Source organism: Cricetulus griseus, chromosome 6, assembly GCF_003668045.3.
Source record: "Cricetulus griseus strain 17A/GY chromosome 6, alternate assembly CriGri-PICRH-1.0, whole genome shotgun sequence".
In the NCBI taxonomy this organism is placed as follows: Eukaryota; Metazoa; Chordata; class Mammalia; order Rodentia; family Cricetidae; genus Cricetulus; species Cricetulus griseus.
In genome coordinates this window covers 28,527,246-28,540,454 of record NC_048599.1, presented here as the reverse complement: position 1 = coordinate 28,540,454, position 13,209 = coordinate 28,527,246, and positions in this window count along the sequence as shown.

Genomic DNA, 13,209 nt, shown 5'->3' with positions numbered 1-13,209 from the left:
GGCACACATACTTATCTCCTGGTGTGTTCCTCCTGCCACAGATGGATGTGTGGAGGATTCCCTCTTCATAGAGAAGGAAGGGTGGGGGCTGCAAGAAGAGACTGCAGCCACTTCCTTTCATAAAAACATCTCACTTGCCCCGGTGGAACTAGGTAGGAGTCAGCATCTGGGGCCAGAGCTGAATGCACTGGAGATGAGTACTTTTTCAGCTCCCTCCTCAGCCACGCTGGTCCGCTTGGTGAGGCCTGCTTGCTATCATTGCCTTACTTACAGAAGTCTTGTGTGGTCCATTTTTTTCCATTGGGGTGTGGCAATGCCAACCTAAATGAGTTTAGTTAAGGTGTCTTTGTCTAAGAGGAAAACATGGCAGATCCAGGTACAAGTGTCTCGTGTCTAGAGTGCCTTTAACTGTGGTGGTAATTGCAAAAGTCTTAGGAGAAGCAAATTTTCTTTGGGCATATGTAATTGATGACAGCTTGTGGCTTTGGGTCACACTTGTTCCCTGCCCTGCTCACCTCTGACTTGGAGCAGCTTGAGCCACATGCCAGCCCAGCAAAGACCTCCACCCTTGAAGGTATAAGGAGGATAGTAGGGACCTTGGATAGAACTCTTCTGCCTCCCTGACTGTGCTATGTCCTGCCCTGCCCTGCCCTGAGCCAAATCCAACTTGACACTGGGATTTACTAAGAAACATCCTGAGACAGGGCCTTGGCAAACAGTGCCCTGTGGCTGCAGCATATCCCTTGGTATGGTCTCTAGCATGTAAAGGTAATCCAAAACAAATGTCTAGAAAACAAAATTGGCCATTAAAAACTAAAGTAAGGACAATGGAATTTGTCCTTTAGATTGACTTGCTTGGAAGGAAGTTAGCAGCACCTCTCTATTCAGTGCTTCACATGTCCCAGGCCATACTTGGCAAATGGTGGCATGCCATGGACAAGGTTCCAGACACCATGCTCTAATGCCCAGGCCTTTCTGCATAATTCAGGTCCCTTCCAACACCTGGTTGCATCCTGAGTGGTTTGCGTGGGGTTGTCGGTTTTCCCCTGCCTGTGAAGTGAGTATGGGTGGCAGCTGCATCAACTTGCCCCAGTCCTGTGCCTGGCCCAAGGCCAGAGGGATTGCATACAATGGGCTCCACGCCCAGAAAAGCTGTTTCCAGCTTCAGGCTTCTGTTTTGGAGGCTCAGATGGAAACATCTGTCCACCCAGATGGGCTTCTATGGGATACTCCAGCCACTAATCCTGGGCTGTTGAGCTCAGGGCAGTTGTTCTCAACTGAAACATTTTGAATCATCCCCAACATTTCATGAAAAGTAGGAGAATCACTTGAAATTAAATGGGCCAAAAATGTATGGACATGTCTTGGTCTATTGGAAGGATATCTCATTCACCAGAGTAAAGGTAAGTTAATTATGATGCCTGTTTTTGTTTTCTTTTTTGAGACAGGATCTCAATGTTACTTCTGGCTGGTCTAGAAGTTACTGTGCAAACTAGGCTACCCTTGAACCTACAGAGATTTTGCCTAGGGATAACAGGTGTGTACCTCCATGCCTGGCTCCATGGTGCCTTTCCTAACAAGTGCTGTTCAAGCTTGTCCACCGGAACATGTTGTTTGGTGTTACTGACTACACCAAACAACTGACAGGTGGGGTTGTGTACATCTGGTTGCTTCCTTAGAAGATCATTGTGGAAGGAAGGAAGCATGTGGGCAGGGACTGGGCACATTCTTGGCTATAGATGACACTGCCACAGTTACTTGCAGTGTGTCATTAGCTATTTCCTGCCACCAATACTGCAGAGATGCCCTTCCCCTGCCAGACCCTTCAGTGACTTGGAATTCATGAGAAGCAGCTGGTGCAGACATCAGGCTCCCTGCTGCCCTCTGTCCTGACTTCCAGATTGAAGACAACTGCTGTCTTGAGATCCTTCTCAGGCCCAAATAAAATGCCTTCCTTCTTGCAAATGGGTGTAGCTCTGTCTCAGGGTCTCACTCTGTCCTCCCATCTCCTTCCAGGCCACATGCCTCAGGTCAAGATGGTTAAAGCATCTACCCTGCTCCAAGTCTGAGCCAGCTCCTGCAGATGATGAGCAGTTTTCTCCTTCCATGCCACATGTCCTCCCCATTTAGCTCCCTGAGCAGCCTCCATCATCCCTCCCATGCAGTCTGCAGGAACTCCATGCCTCCCCTGACTCTGCTCTTAACCAGAGAGCTGCTTTCACCACGTTAACTGTATGCTGCAACCTCACTCTAACGCCCTCAGGTGCTTTTGTCTGTGTGGAAGCTAAGGGACTTTGCCAGATCAGCCCCTGCCCACCTCGCCTTCCCCCCCCATCCCTTGCCTTGTTTTTGCTTCCTGCCTGGTACAGCATATACTCTCCATTTGTGTGTTTACTTTGGCCCTCAATAGATTCCAAGCTCTACCAGGGCAGGGTGCTCTGTGTTCTTCACCCACACCTTGACTGTTTGCTCTAGTAGGGCAGATGCAATTGAAATGGAGTTGAGATTCCCATCTGAAGGATGCAAGTGCCCTGAGTAGCCAGTACTTGGTAACTGCAGTTCCTACCCCTGCCCCAATCTCCTCAGGAGGCTCTAGGCCAGAAACGTAGCTTTTTGAAGGACATTGGTCACTTTAGCGTCTTCCTGTGCAGATGGTAAAAAATGCAGACTAAAACCAGATGTACTTAGGAGGTAGGGCATGCAATGAAGAGAATGCTCCAGTCACTGCCTACCGAGAACCTGGGGTTGGTGCCAGGACCGGGATTTTAGCTACCACCAATAAAACCAGCTGCTGCCATTATTTGAACACTAACTTTATACTTCACCTTGTTTAATTTGTCAACACTCAGAGGTACCGACCATGGTGACCCTTTTATGGAAGATGACATCAGTGGAAAAAATGGGCAGAACTACATTTGAATCACTCAGTGCTGGACTGCAAAGCCATGCCCTTGACCTCAAGGCTCTTCTGCTGGGAAAAAGGCCCAAGGACAGAGGTGGCAGGGATGACAAGGATGTGTAGGGAATGGAGGAGTCAGCCCAAGAGAGCACCTCTGAGTTGGGATTGGTTCTTTGAAAGAGGCTAAACCACAGGCGTGGTAGTGCTCTCCTTTAATCCCAAAACTCTGAGGCAGAGACAGGCTGATCTCTTCTAAGTTTGAGGCCAGTCTGGTCTACATAGTTCCAGAACAGCAAAGGCTATGAAAAGAGACCCTGTCTCAAAAAAAAGTTGGGGGAGGGGGGATGGACCTTTTTCCTCAAGAGCCAGATCTAGCAGATGGGTAATGTGGATAGGCAGTTCTGGCTTTGAGCTTAGGTTCCATTTTCTGCTAGGGGTGACCTTCAAGCAGTCACCTAAGTTTCTCTGGGTCTTTGTTTCTCATCCATTAGGGAAACAGTATTCCCCTCACCCCACACTGGGGACCAAAGATATCTGTGAAGTGTTTGACTCTAGGAAAAACTTCCTGATGAGTACAGCTGCCATCTATTGCGTCCTTACCAGAGCCAGGCCCCTTGAACACTTGGGCAGGCATGATCTCCTTAATTCAGTATTTAGGAGGCAAGTGCTTTGATTACATTTACTCAGGGGGAACAGTGCCTTATGAATACAAGGGACCTTATAAAGTAAGTGTCTGCTGGGTAGATGAACTGAGTCAGGGAGGGGAAAGCTTTTCAAAGACACATCTGTAACAACAGCTAAGACTCAAACCAGGGATCATACACATTCATCCTTGCGCCCTCTCTGTCCTGAGCAGACCTTTATGCCTCAAGGAAAGTTCCAGCTGAGCAGACTACAGGGGGTGCTTAGTGCGATGCCCCCTGTGATGAACTATGATGAACTATGATGAAACTGGGTCTCTGAGACATTAGGGGGCCCAGCCTCCCTACAGCCATGGTAAGATACACACAGCGCTTGCAGAGATCAAGAGTTACGTGATTTTTCCCATCCCACAAGACCATAAAAGGTTAAGTTGTTGAAGAATTTTCTTTAAATAAAGAAACTTAAATTTTCTTTAAGTTACTGAAAGGCATTAAGTTTCCAAAGGAAGGGAACAAACTTTCTTCCCCTCCACCAGGAAGTAGGATCTCTTAAGAGACAGCTGGAGAACTTGGAGATGGTATCAGTGCTAGGCCTCTGCCTCACACAGAGCTAGTGAGAGTGAGGCTTCAGGGATAACTGGGTACCTAGAAAGGTCTGGACCCCAGGTGTCTATGGAGCCTCTCAAGGGCTAGAGGGTGGCCATAGACAGCTGGGCTGGACCCCAGGGAACTACTCTGAAGGGACTGAGAGACCTCTGTGGAAGACTGACCTTTGATTGAGGAATCAGGGAGAAGCAGTCAGCCAGCTGGGGATTTATTTGGCCTTCTCTGAGGACTACAGGCAGGTGTTCCCAGCACTGGACCAGGACCCAAAGAGCCCTGTGTCTGGAGAGGGGTTCAGAGCACCTGGCTTACTGGGAGCCAGTAGGCTCTTCCTGCCTCTCATCTCTCCTGTGATCAGGGCCCTGACAAGAGGGAGCCTATGCCTCTAAATGAAGTATGCTCTTGACTATGATCTGGAATGTTTTATTTTTCTCTTTTCATTGATGGATGTTTGCATTACTTTTTAAAGATGTTATTTTATTTACTGTCTACAGGTGTTTTGTCTGTGTATATGTCTGTGTGCCATGTGTATACAGTGCCCGCAGAGGCCAGGAAAGGATATTGAAATCTTCTGGAAATGGAGTTACAGACAGTTGTGAGCCACCATTGGCTGTTGGGAACTGGAGCCTAACTGAACCATCCCTCCAGACCCTGTTCTTTGTTGTCGTTTTGTTGGTTGGTTGGTTGGTTGGTTAGTTGGTTGGTTGGTTTGGTTTTTTGAGACAGGATTTCTTTGTGTAGCCCTGGTTGTCCTAGAACTCTGGACCAGGTTGTCCTTGAATTCAGAGATCCATCTGTCTCTGCCTCCAGTATGTTGGGACTAAAGGCGTGCGCCACCAAAGCCCGGCTGCAGTAGCTCTAGTTTACAAATGACAGTCGGCCACCCTTTTGCATCTTTTTTCATTGCACATTAGATTTCGGAGAACATTCCTTGTGAAGAACTTGTTGGTGTTCCTGCTGTTTTTGTTATTGCAAACAGTGCTGCAGTGGGGCAGCTTGTATTTGCCAGTGCAGACAAAAGTAGGAGATAAGGCCAGAGGCAGTGGGTGGAGAATGTTTCCCACAGTTGTACCAGCAGGGTGTGCTGTGTTACAGAGCAGTTTAGTAAATGAAAGTGCACTCCTCCGGTAGTTTCGCTTGTGCAGATAAATATAATAAATAAGCCATTTGTTGCATTCTTTCCTGCATTTCATAAGCTCATTCCTCCCCCTACATGATCTCATTCCTTCTTCAGACCAGTCCTGTGACACAGAACTTTTTTTTTTTTTCTAAGAATCCAACTAAATATTTCTGGAACAAATATTGATAAATGATGTCAGGCTGTTTCAACCTCACAATACAGTTACCAACTCCAAACATCCAGAGGGATGCTACTACATACAGGAAAATGAGACTTGTCTGGTATTTCCCCAGAGGGTGTACAATTGTAGCACCAAGTGTATCTCTTATTTGAGAAGTTTCTTTCCCCCATGTAATGGGGAACAGTTCACTGTTATCCCCTTCAGAAAGGATGATATAATGAGTTACATTCATGACAAGCTGTTTGTTGCTGGAATTGGATGTACTCAGACTATTGGGGAAAACAGCTGAAGTTAACATGCTGATTCACTACGGAAATGGTCCATTTGTTCCTAAACTGTCCTGAATTCTATGCTAGTGAATCTCAGGAAGTGGGGAGAAAAAGAATATATTTCCCCGATATGGTGAGTCACAATCCCAGAAATTAGGGTTGGCTCCAAAACGATCCTTAAGACACAAATGTTGCATTTCTAGGTTATGTGATTGACAGGATGACTCAGTCCAGAGGTAAGCACTGATGATCATGTTGCTCCCAGGAAATCTCTCTGGCAGATTCTTTTTCCTGTTGAACAAATCTTCCCGACTACAGAATTTGTAGCTTTTATAGCATGTGGTATCCTTTTTTCAAAAAGACTTCTTAGATTATATTCATATCATGGACCAACTACAAAGTCAGCCATATACTGACAGCAATTCCTCAGTGATTAGACTAGTCTCCAGGTAGGAAGCTTCCTTTGGGAGTCTCATATCTGCCTCCCGGGAGCTAGGTTTACAGCCAGGCTGCCAAGGCCACCAGCATACACATGGGTGCTGAAGATCCAAACTGCAGCCCTCACGTTTGTGTAGCTATCTGTCCTTTCCTATAAAATGGCCCATATAAGAGTGTAACTTTTCACAGTTTACTTGTAGAATTGTATTACTTTTAAATTTGTGTGTGTGTGTGTGTGTGTGTGTGCGCGCGCGCGCGTGCGCGCGCACACGCGCGTGCGTGTGTGCATACATATGTACATTCCAAGCCATGCATGTGGAGGTTAAAGGACAATCTGTATGAGTCTGTTTTCTTCTACCCTTTGGTAGCAGACATCTTTACCCACTGAGGCATCTCACTAACCCACTTTTTAGGATTCTAAGACATTTATCTTTAAAGAGACTCATGATCAACCATCATGTAATTTTAAGTGGGGTAGGGGTGTATCCATAATCTCAGCGTTGCCCCTTAGCATCAAGACTCTAGACAAGTCACATGACCCTTTGGCCTTCCTTCTCATCTGCAAAGTGGATACATCAATCAAGCAACATCACAGGTTAACAGTGGGGACAACAGTGAGGTATTATATGGATAGCCATGTGGCCCAAAACTATATTCTCTCAGAGAATACAGAAAAATTTATGAACTTGGGTTTGGAGGTGAAAAAATAGGCTGGCTGTTACACCAAAGGCATTAGCAACAGAAGAAATATGCAAATCAAACAATAAAAATTTTAAACATTTATGTGAAGAACACTGTTAAGAAATTGAAGGCTAGAGGGGTGGCTCAGTGGTTAATACTCTCTGCTCTTCCATAATACCTGGGTTTAATTCCCAGCCCCCACATGGCAGATCACAACTGTAACTCTAGCTCCCACAAATCTGATACCCTTTTTTGGCCTCCACAGACCCTGGGTATACACATGGTGCAGACATACATGCAGGCAACTCAGCCATACACATAATAAAAAATACTTAAAGCTTAAGAAATCAAACTTCAGAGTGGGAGAAAAGATTTGCAAATCAAGTCCAATATAAGGTCACAGTAGCCAAAAAATGTAAAGAACTCTTACAACTCAACAAAAATAATTCTCAAATAGACAAAAGAATTAATAGTCCTTACCAAATTCCTCCCCAAAACAGAAGGAAAATGAACAATTCCTAGCACTTTCTGTGAGACTAATAGATGATACCACAAACAGACCAATATCCCTAGTAAACATGAACTCCAAAAATCCTCCTCAAAATATCTGAAAACTAAGTCCAACAGTTGATTAGTACCATGAGCAAGTGAGATTTCTTATAGAAAGGGTGGTTTAACACAAGAAAGTTCATCAGTGTAAAATACCTAAATGTTAGTATTACCCTAAGGAGGAAATGGTATGATCATCTCAAAAGAGAAAAAGCATACAATAAAATCTGCTACCTTCTTTCCAGAGACCTACAAGGATGACACAAACTGACAATCTAGGCAATGATGGAGAGGATAACCTAAATGCCCTTCCCCTATAATGAGACTGATGACTACTTTTTATGCCATCCTAGAGCCCTCATCCAGTGGCTGATGGAAGCAGAGGCAGACACCCACCGATATACACTGAACTGAACTGTGGAACTTAGTTGCAGAGAGGGAGGAATGAAGATCAAAGGGGTCAGGACCAGGCTGGTGAAACCCACAGAAACAGCTGGCCTGTACAAGGGGGAGCACATGGACCCCAGACTGCTCTCTGGGAGGCCAGCACGGGACTGATCCAGACCCCTGAACTTGGATGTCAATGAGGAGGCCTCAGCACTCTAGGGGGCCCCTGGTAGTGCATTAGTATTTTTCCTTGGTGTAAGAAGGGACTTTGAGAGCCTATCACACGTGAAGGGATGTACTCTCAGCCTGGACACATGGGGGAGGGCCTAAGCCCAGCCCAGGATGATGGGGTGGACTTTGGGGAGCCCCCATCGAGGGCCTTACCCTGCCTGGGAAGTGGAGGGGGGATGGGGTGGGGATAGGTTGGGGATGGGGGAGGATGGGGGAGGGAGAGGGAGAGGGAATTGATATGTGAAACAAGCTTGTTCCTAATTTGAACTAATAAAAAAAATTACAAAAAAATCTAGTACCTTCACATAATAAAAAATCCACAATTTAGGAATAGTTTTTAAATTTTTATACTTTCTGGGTGGGTCAACCTCAGGTCTTCAGGCTTCGGTGGCAAGAACTTGACTGATTATCCTCAGCCCCCCTTCATTTGATTTTGAAGCTATTTACTAACTCCAGGTAAACACAAAAACATTTTGCTAAGTGAACGAGACTGATACAAAAGTCATACACATAGTTTACAATTCTATCAATATAAAATAATTGGAATTGGTAAATCAACAGAAACAGGAGCTAAATGATGTCCCCAGGGTCTGGGTAGACAAGGAAGAAAGGAATAGGAAGTAATGCCTAAGGGCTACTGGGGATACAGCCCTGTGCATGCATGCATGCATGCATACATACATACATACATACATACATACATACATGCTAAATGCTAGTTTAAAATGTCTCATTTTATGTCATGTGAATTTTTGTATCCTTACTGCTTGGAACACATTTTGTCCTAGATTGCCAACGTTCACATGTCACATGGGAGGCAAATGAATAGTTCAAGGCCAGCCTGGGCTATATAGCAACAGTCTGGCTCAAAGCAGTGGGGAGGTCAGGGGTGGGGGGTGAAGGGGTGTCTCCTTCCAGCTCCTGAGTCAGAACTTGGTTTCCTTGGCATTTCTGTCCAGGTTCCCACAACTAATGGGTACAAATGTGTGGGGGAACACACCTATGTTGTAGTACTCTGCATTCCAGGGAGGAGAGGCTTACGTTTTTTCTGGCTAAATATGTTAGAAGGACAGAAAAGGAAGTAATGATGCCTCTTTCAGTCTATTCTTGTCCTCAGTTAAGCTACTTACATATCTGGCCAGTGACCTATCTGGCTTTTACAGCTGTCTTCAGACTCCTCCATCTTGCCCGGGACTGGACCTGTGTCACTTACTTTAACCTGATTACAAAGGACACTGAGCATCTTTGCAAACAATTGGAAGCCATTGTGGGGTTTTTCCTGTGACCGTCCACTCCTCATCCTTTTTTTTTTTTCTTTCCTATGATAAAGAGCACTTCAGAACCAAAGAGATGCGTGTTGAAATATGAAGATATGAGTCACAGATGATTTTCTAATTCTTTCCTTTGTCTTATGACTCGCTTGTACTTTTTTTTTTCTTTTTCATCATTTCAGAAGTTTATTTTTGTGACTGGATGAACTAATACTGCTGGCAGGGATAAAGAGACAAGATTACTTTGTCTTGGCGCCAGCCTTAGATCTTATCTCCAGACTTGGAAAGACTGCCCAGCCCTATGGTACATGGACACCATAGGTCAAAGCAAAGCAAAAACTACTTGTAGCTCCTGGAGACCTACATAGTCAGTGCAAAGGTCATGAGCACTTGAGTGCCTCCTCCTCTGTGATTCTTGGTATAGCCTCTTGGCCTCTTTTCTGACTATCAGGCAGTATTCTCGTCTGCCACACTCTAACTCTGCTAACCTTCTTGGATGGTGGAGAGCTCACTGCCTATCATTCTGTCACTATAGGTCTGTCCATCAGAAAGTCTTTTTTGAGTCCTAAATTGACCTCTCCCTTCACCCCTCTGGGAATGTTTGCAGTGCTCTCCTGGAGGCACTTCAGCTGTGGGGTCTTTAAGGGAACAAGGTATAGTTGATGAAGTCTGTGGAGGGCAGGCTCCCTTAGCTGGGCCTACGTGTAGGTGACTTTCCATCCCAGGGTACCCAGTGTCCAATGAACAGGCCTAAGGGGCCTCTGTTTTGTCATTCAAGCAAGCCTCTCCTCCCTGGGACACAAAGTACTGCAACATAGGTGAGTTTCCCGACTCCTTAGTGCTTGTTAGTTGTGGGAACCTGAGTGAGCCACCCCTTGGAGCCTTGTTTGCTTCATCTGCAAAATATATTAACTCATTTACCGAATATGTGGGAACTTCTGCAGACATTGGGCTTGTAAGAATAACCATGCCGTGATCTTTTGGTTTAAAAGCTGGCTGGGGGGTGTAGCTCAGTGGTAGAGTGCTTGCCTTGTACTTGCGAGGCCCTAGGTTAAAGCCCTACCAGTGCGAAACAAACTGAGAAGAAGCTGGTTTAGCTTCCCTGGGGAGAGAACATACTAATTGGGCAGAGGCAGCAGCAGGGAAACCATCTATGCCAGCCCATACCAACTGCAGCAAGAGCCCCGAATGCCCTTCTAGGAGGAAGAGAGTTGGTTAGTCCTACACACAGATGTGCACCAAAGAAACGTGCTCACAGACAGACAAGCACACAGATATGCCCACAGACATAAACACATATGGACAGTGTGTGCTTTCTAATGGTCCTCTTCCAGTCTGTCACAGAGCTGGACTGTGGGTCAGGCTCTGAAATTCCTCTCTTTCTCTCTCATTGTGATGGGAACTTCAGGTTTTCTAATAAAGCAAACACTCTACTTTTCAGCTTCCCTTGCAGTTAGAAATAGCCATGTGAGCCGGGCAGTGGTGGCACACGTCTTAATCCCAGCACTCTGTGAGTTTGAGGTCAGCATTGTCTACTGAGAGAGTACCAGGATAGCTGGGGCTACACAGAGAAACCCTGTCTCGAAAAACAACAAAGAACAAAAATAAGAAATATACATGTAACCAAGTTCTAGCCAGTAGACTATATAAGCATAAGGATACGCTGTTTTTCTTCTCAATTTTCTAACTGGACTGCAGACATAGTGGTGCTCCATGTACACCACAAAGAGCCTCACCCTGGGGATACAGTGTTCTGGCCATAACTTTGCCAAGCAGAGCAGCCAGAACAAATGAGACTCATACTAGAGAAGGCATTTAAGCTATTAAGAGAGCCACTTTGGGTCTCTCCATTATAAGTTGACATACCTACATCCTCACTAATTTCAACTTTTAGCTGAAGCTATTAGAACATACTAGCCTCATGGAGGCATTACTATGGAGTAATATCACCTCCTGGTGATAAAGACACAAAGAGGCTGGGTGTTGGTGGTGCACGCCTTTAATCCCAGCACTCGGGAGGCAGAAGCAGGCAGATCTCTGTGAGTTCGAGGCCAGCCTGATCTCCAGAGCGAGTGCCAGGACAGGCTCCAAAGCTATACAGAGAAACCCTGTCTCGAAAAACCAAGAGAGAAAAAAAAAAAAAAAAAGACACAAAGAGAGCATCACAGTACAGGGCCCTCATTCTCCTGGGAGCACTTCTGAGCTTCTCCAGTAGGAGGCAAGTAAAGAGTTGTAGTAAGAAAGGCCAGAGGCAGTCCAGGGCACTCTGATGGACAGGTGTTCAACCTTCCATGTGGTCACAAGGGTCCAGCACAGTGCTGACTCATAGTAGGTGCTGAATGATTAGTTATCACGACTAAAAACTATTAGCCATTCATTTATTTGTGGAAATATATGAATTAATGAACTAATAAATGAGTGGCCAGCAGCTTGCAATGTCAGCTGCCATCAGTGGGTACAGGCTATCTGCTGGGCTCTTATTTGATGTCAGCTTGATAATATCTCTCAGAGTGAATCCTACCTTACAGAAGAAACAGGTCACACCCACATCCTAACAGCCAGATTGTGGCAGAGATGGAATTTGGATCTAAAGGATTCTAAAGCCTTTTGCACAATCATGCCAATGTACTCCTTCCCTGCTGACATCCAGCCCTTTCCCAAGAAGCACTTATAGGAAGTAGTTAACACAGAATAGATAAAGCCAACCAGCCTGAACCCTAACCCCACTTATTTGCAAATTCTTAGTAGACTGTGTCTGTTTCCTGGGTTCAAAACAGAATGGGAGGTCAGGTAGCAACATCTAACATTCCAGACTCTATGAAGCCCTGAGAAGTTGTTTTAAGTGCTGAACACAGCACCTGGCCCCCAGCTGTGGCTCAGAGACAACAATCTAGGTCATAAGTCAGGAATACCTGGGAACAGAGCCTGGAGGAGGAACCAACACCACAGGGAAGAAATATGAGCTGGAGGCCAGCCCTGGAAGAACTAGGGCAGTGGTGGGGAAGCAATGGCCACCAACTAGGTCAGGCACAAGGGCTTCAGCAAATGGAGATAGAGTTTAGCTCCTCCACTTCCTCCCATGGACCCTGTCAGGATCAGAATCCTCCAGGCTGGGTTCTCTTCTCTCTGGTCTCTGGTCTCTGGTCTCATGGACTGGTTAGATCCAATAAGTTGCCTCCTAGAGTAAGCTACCACTACCCTGGCCAAGTCTCATCCTTTCACCCATCATGTCACTGTTGGTTGGCAGCCAGGCAGGAAGGCTGGCTGATGTGTGCAGCAGTGTTCCCAGCCTCATAACTTCTGCCTGGGTAACATTTGGAGAGGAGGCTGTATGATCTAAGGACCCAGGAAATCTGAAGTCAACTGCTCGAGAAGCTTTGAACTGACCCAGTGTTTGCACAGGGATGAGTGGATGATCCTCCTAAATTAAGAACAACTCCACTGCTTGAGCCTCCAGCTAGGCAAGCTCCCATGTGGTTAGGAGACTTGGAGCACCCAGGAATGTCCTGTAGGCTGCCAGGAATGCAGTCCCTGGGAGAGATACAAGGCTGGGGCTGCAAGGTTGAGCATTGCTGATGGAGTTTTTATGGTTTGTGGACTCTTGCCCTCCCTGAGTGCTTGGTGTGACCACACTAGACAGTTGGGAGGGGTGGGCAGGCTGTAACGCTGGATCAATAGGTTCCAAATGAGGCCTCTATTGACCTCTTTTTTTAAAAAGATTAGTTTATTTACTAATTATTTATACAGCATTCTGCCTCCATGTATGCCTCACACCAGAAGAGGGCACCAGATCTCATTATAGATGGTTGTGAGCCACCAAGTGGTTGCTGGGGATTGAACCCATGTCCTCTGGAAGAGCAGTTAGTGCTCTTAACCTCTGAGCCATCTCTCCAGCCCCTCTATTGACCTCTTACCCCCTTTCCTGGCTGCATGTACTCC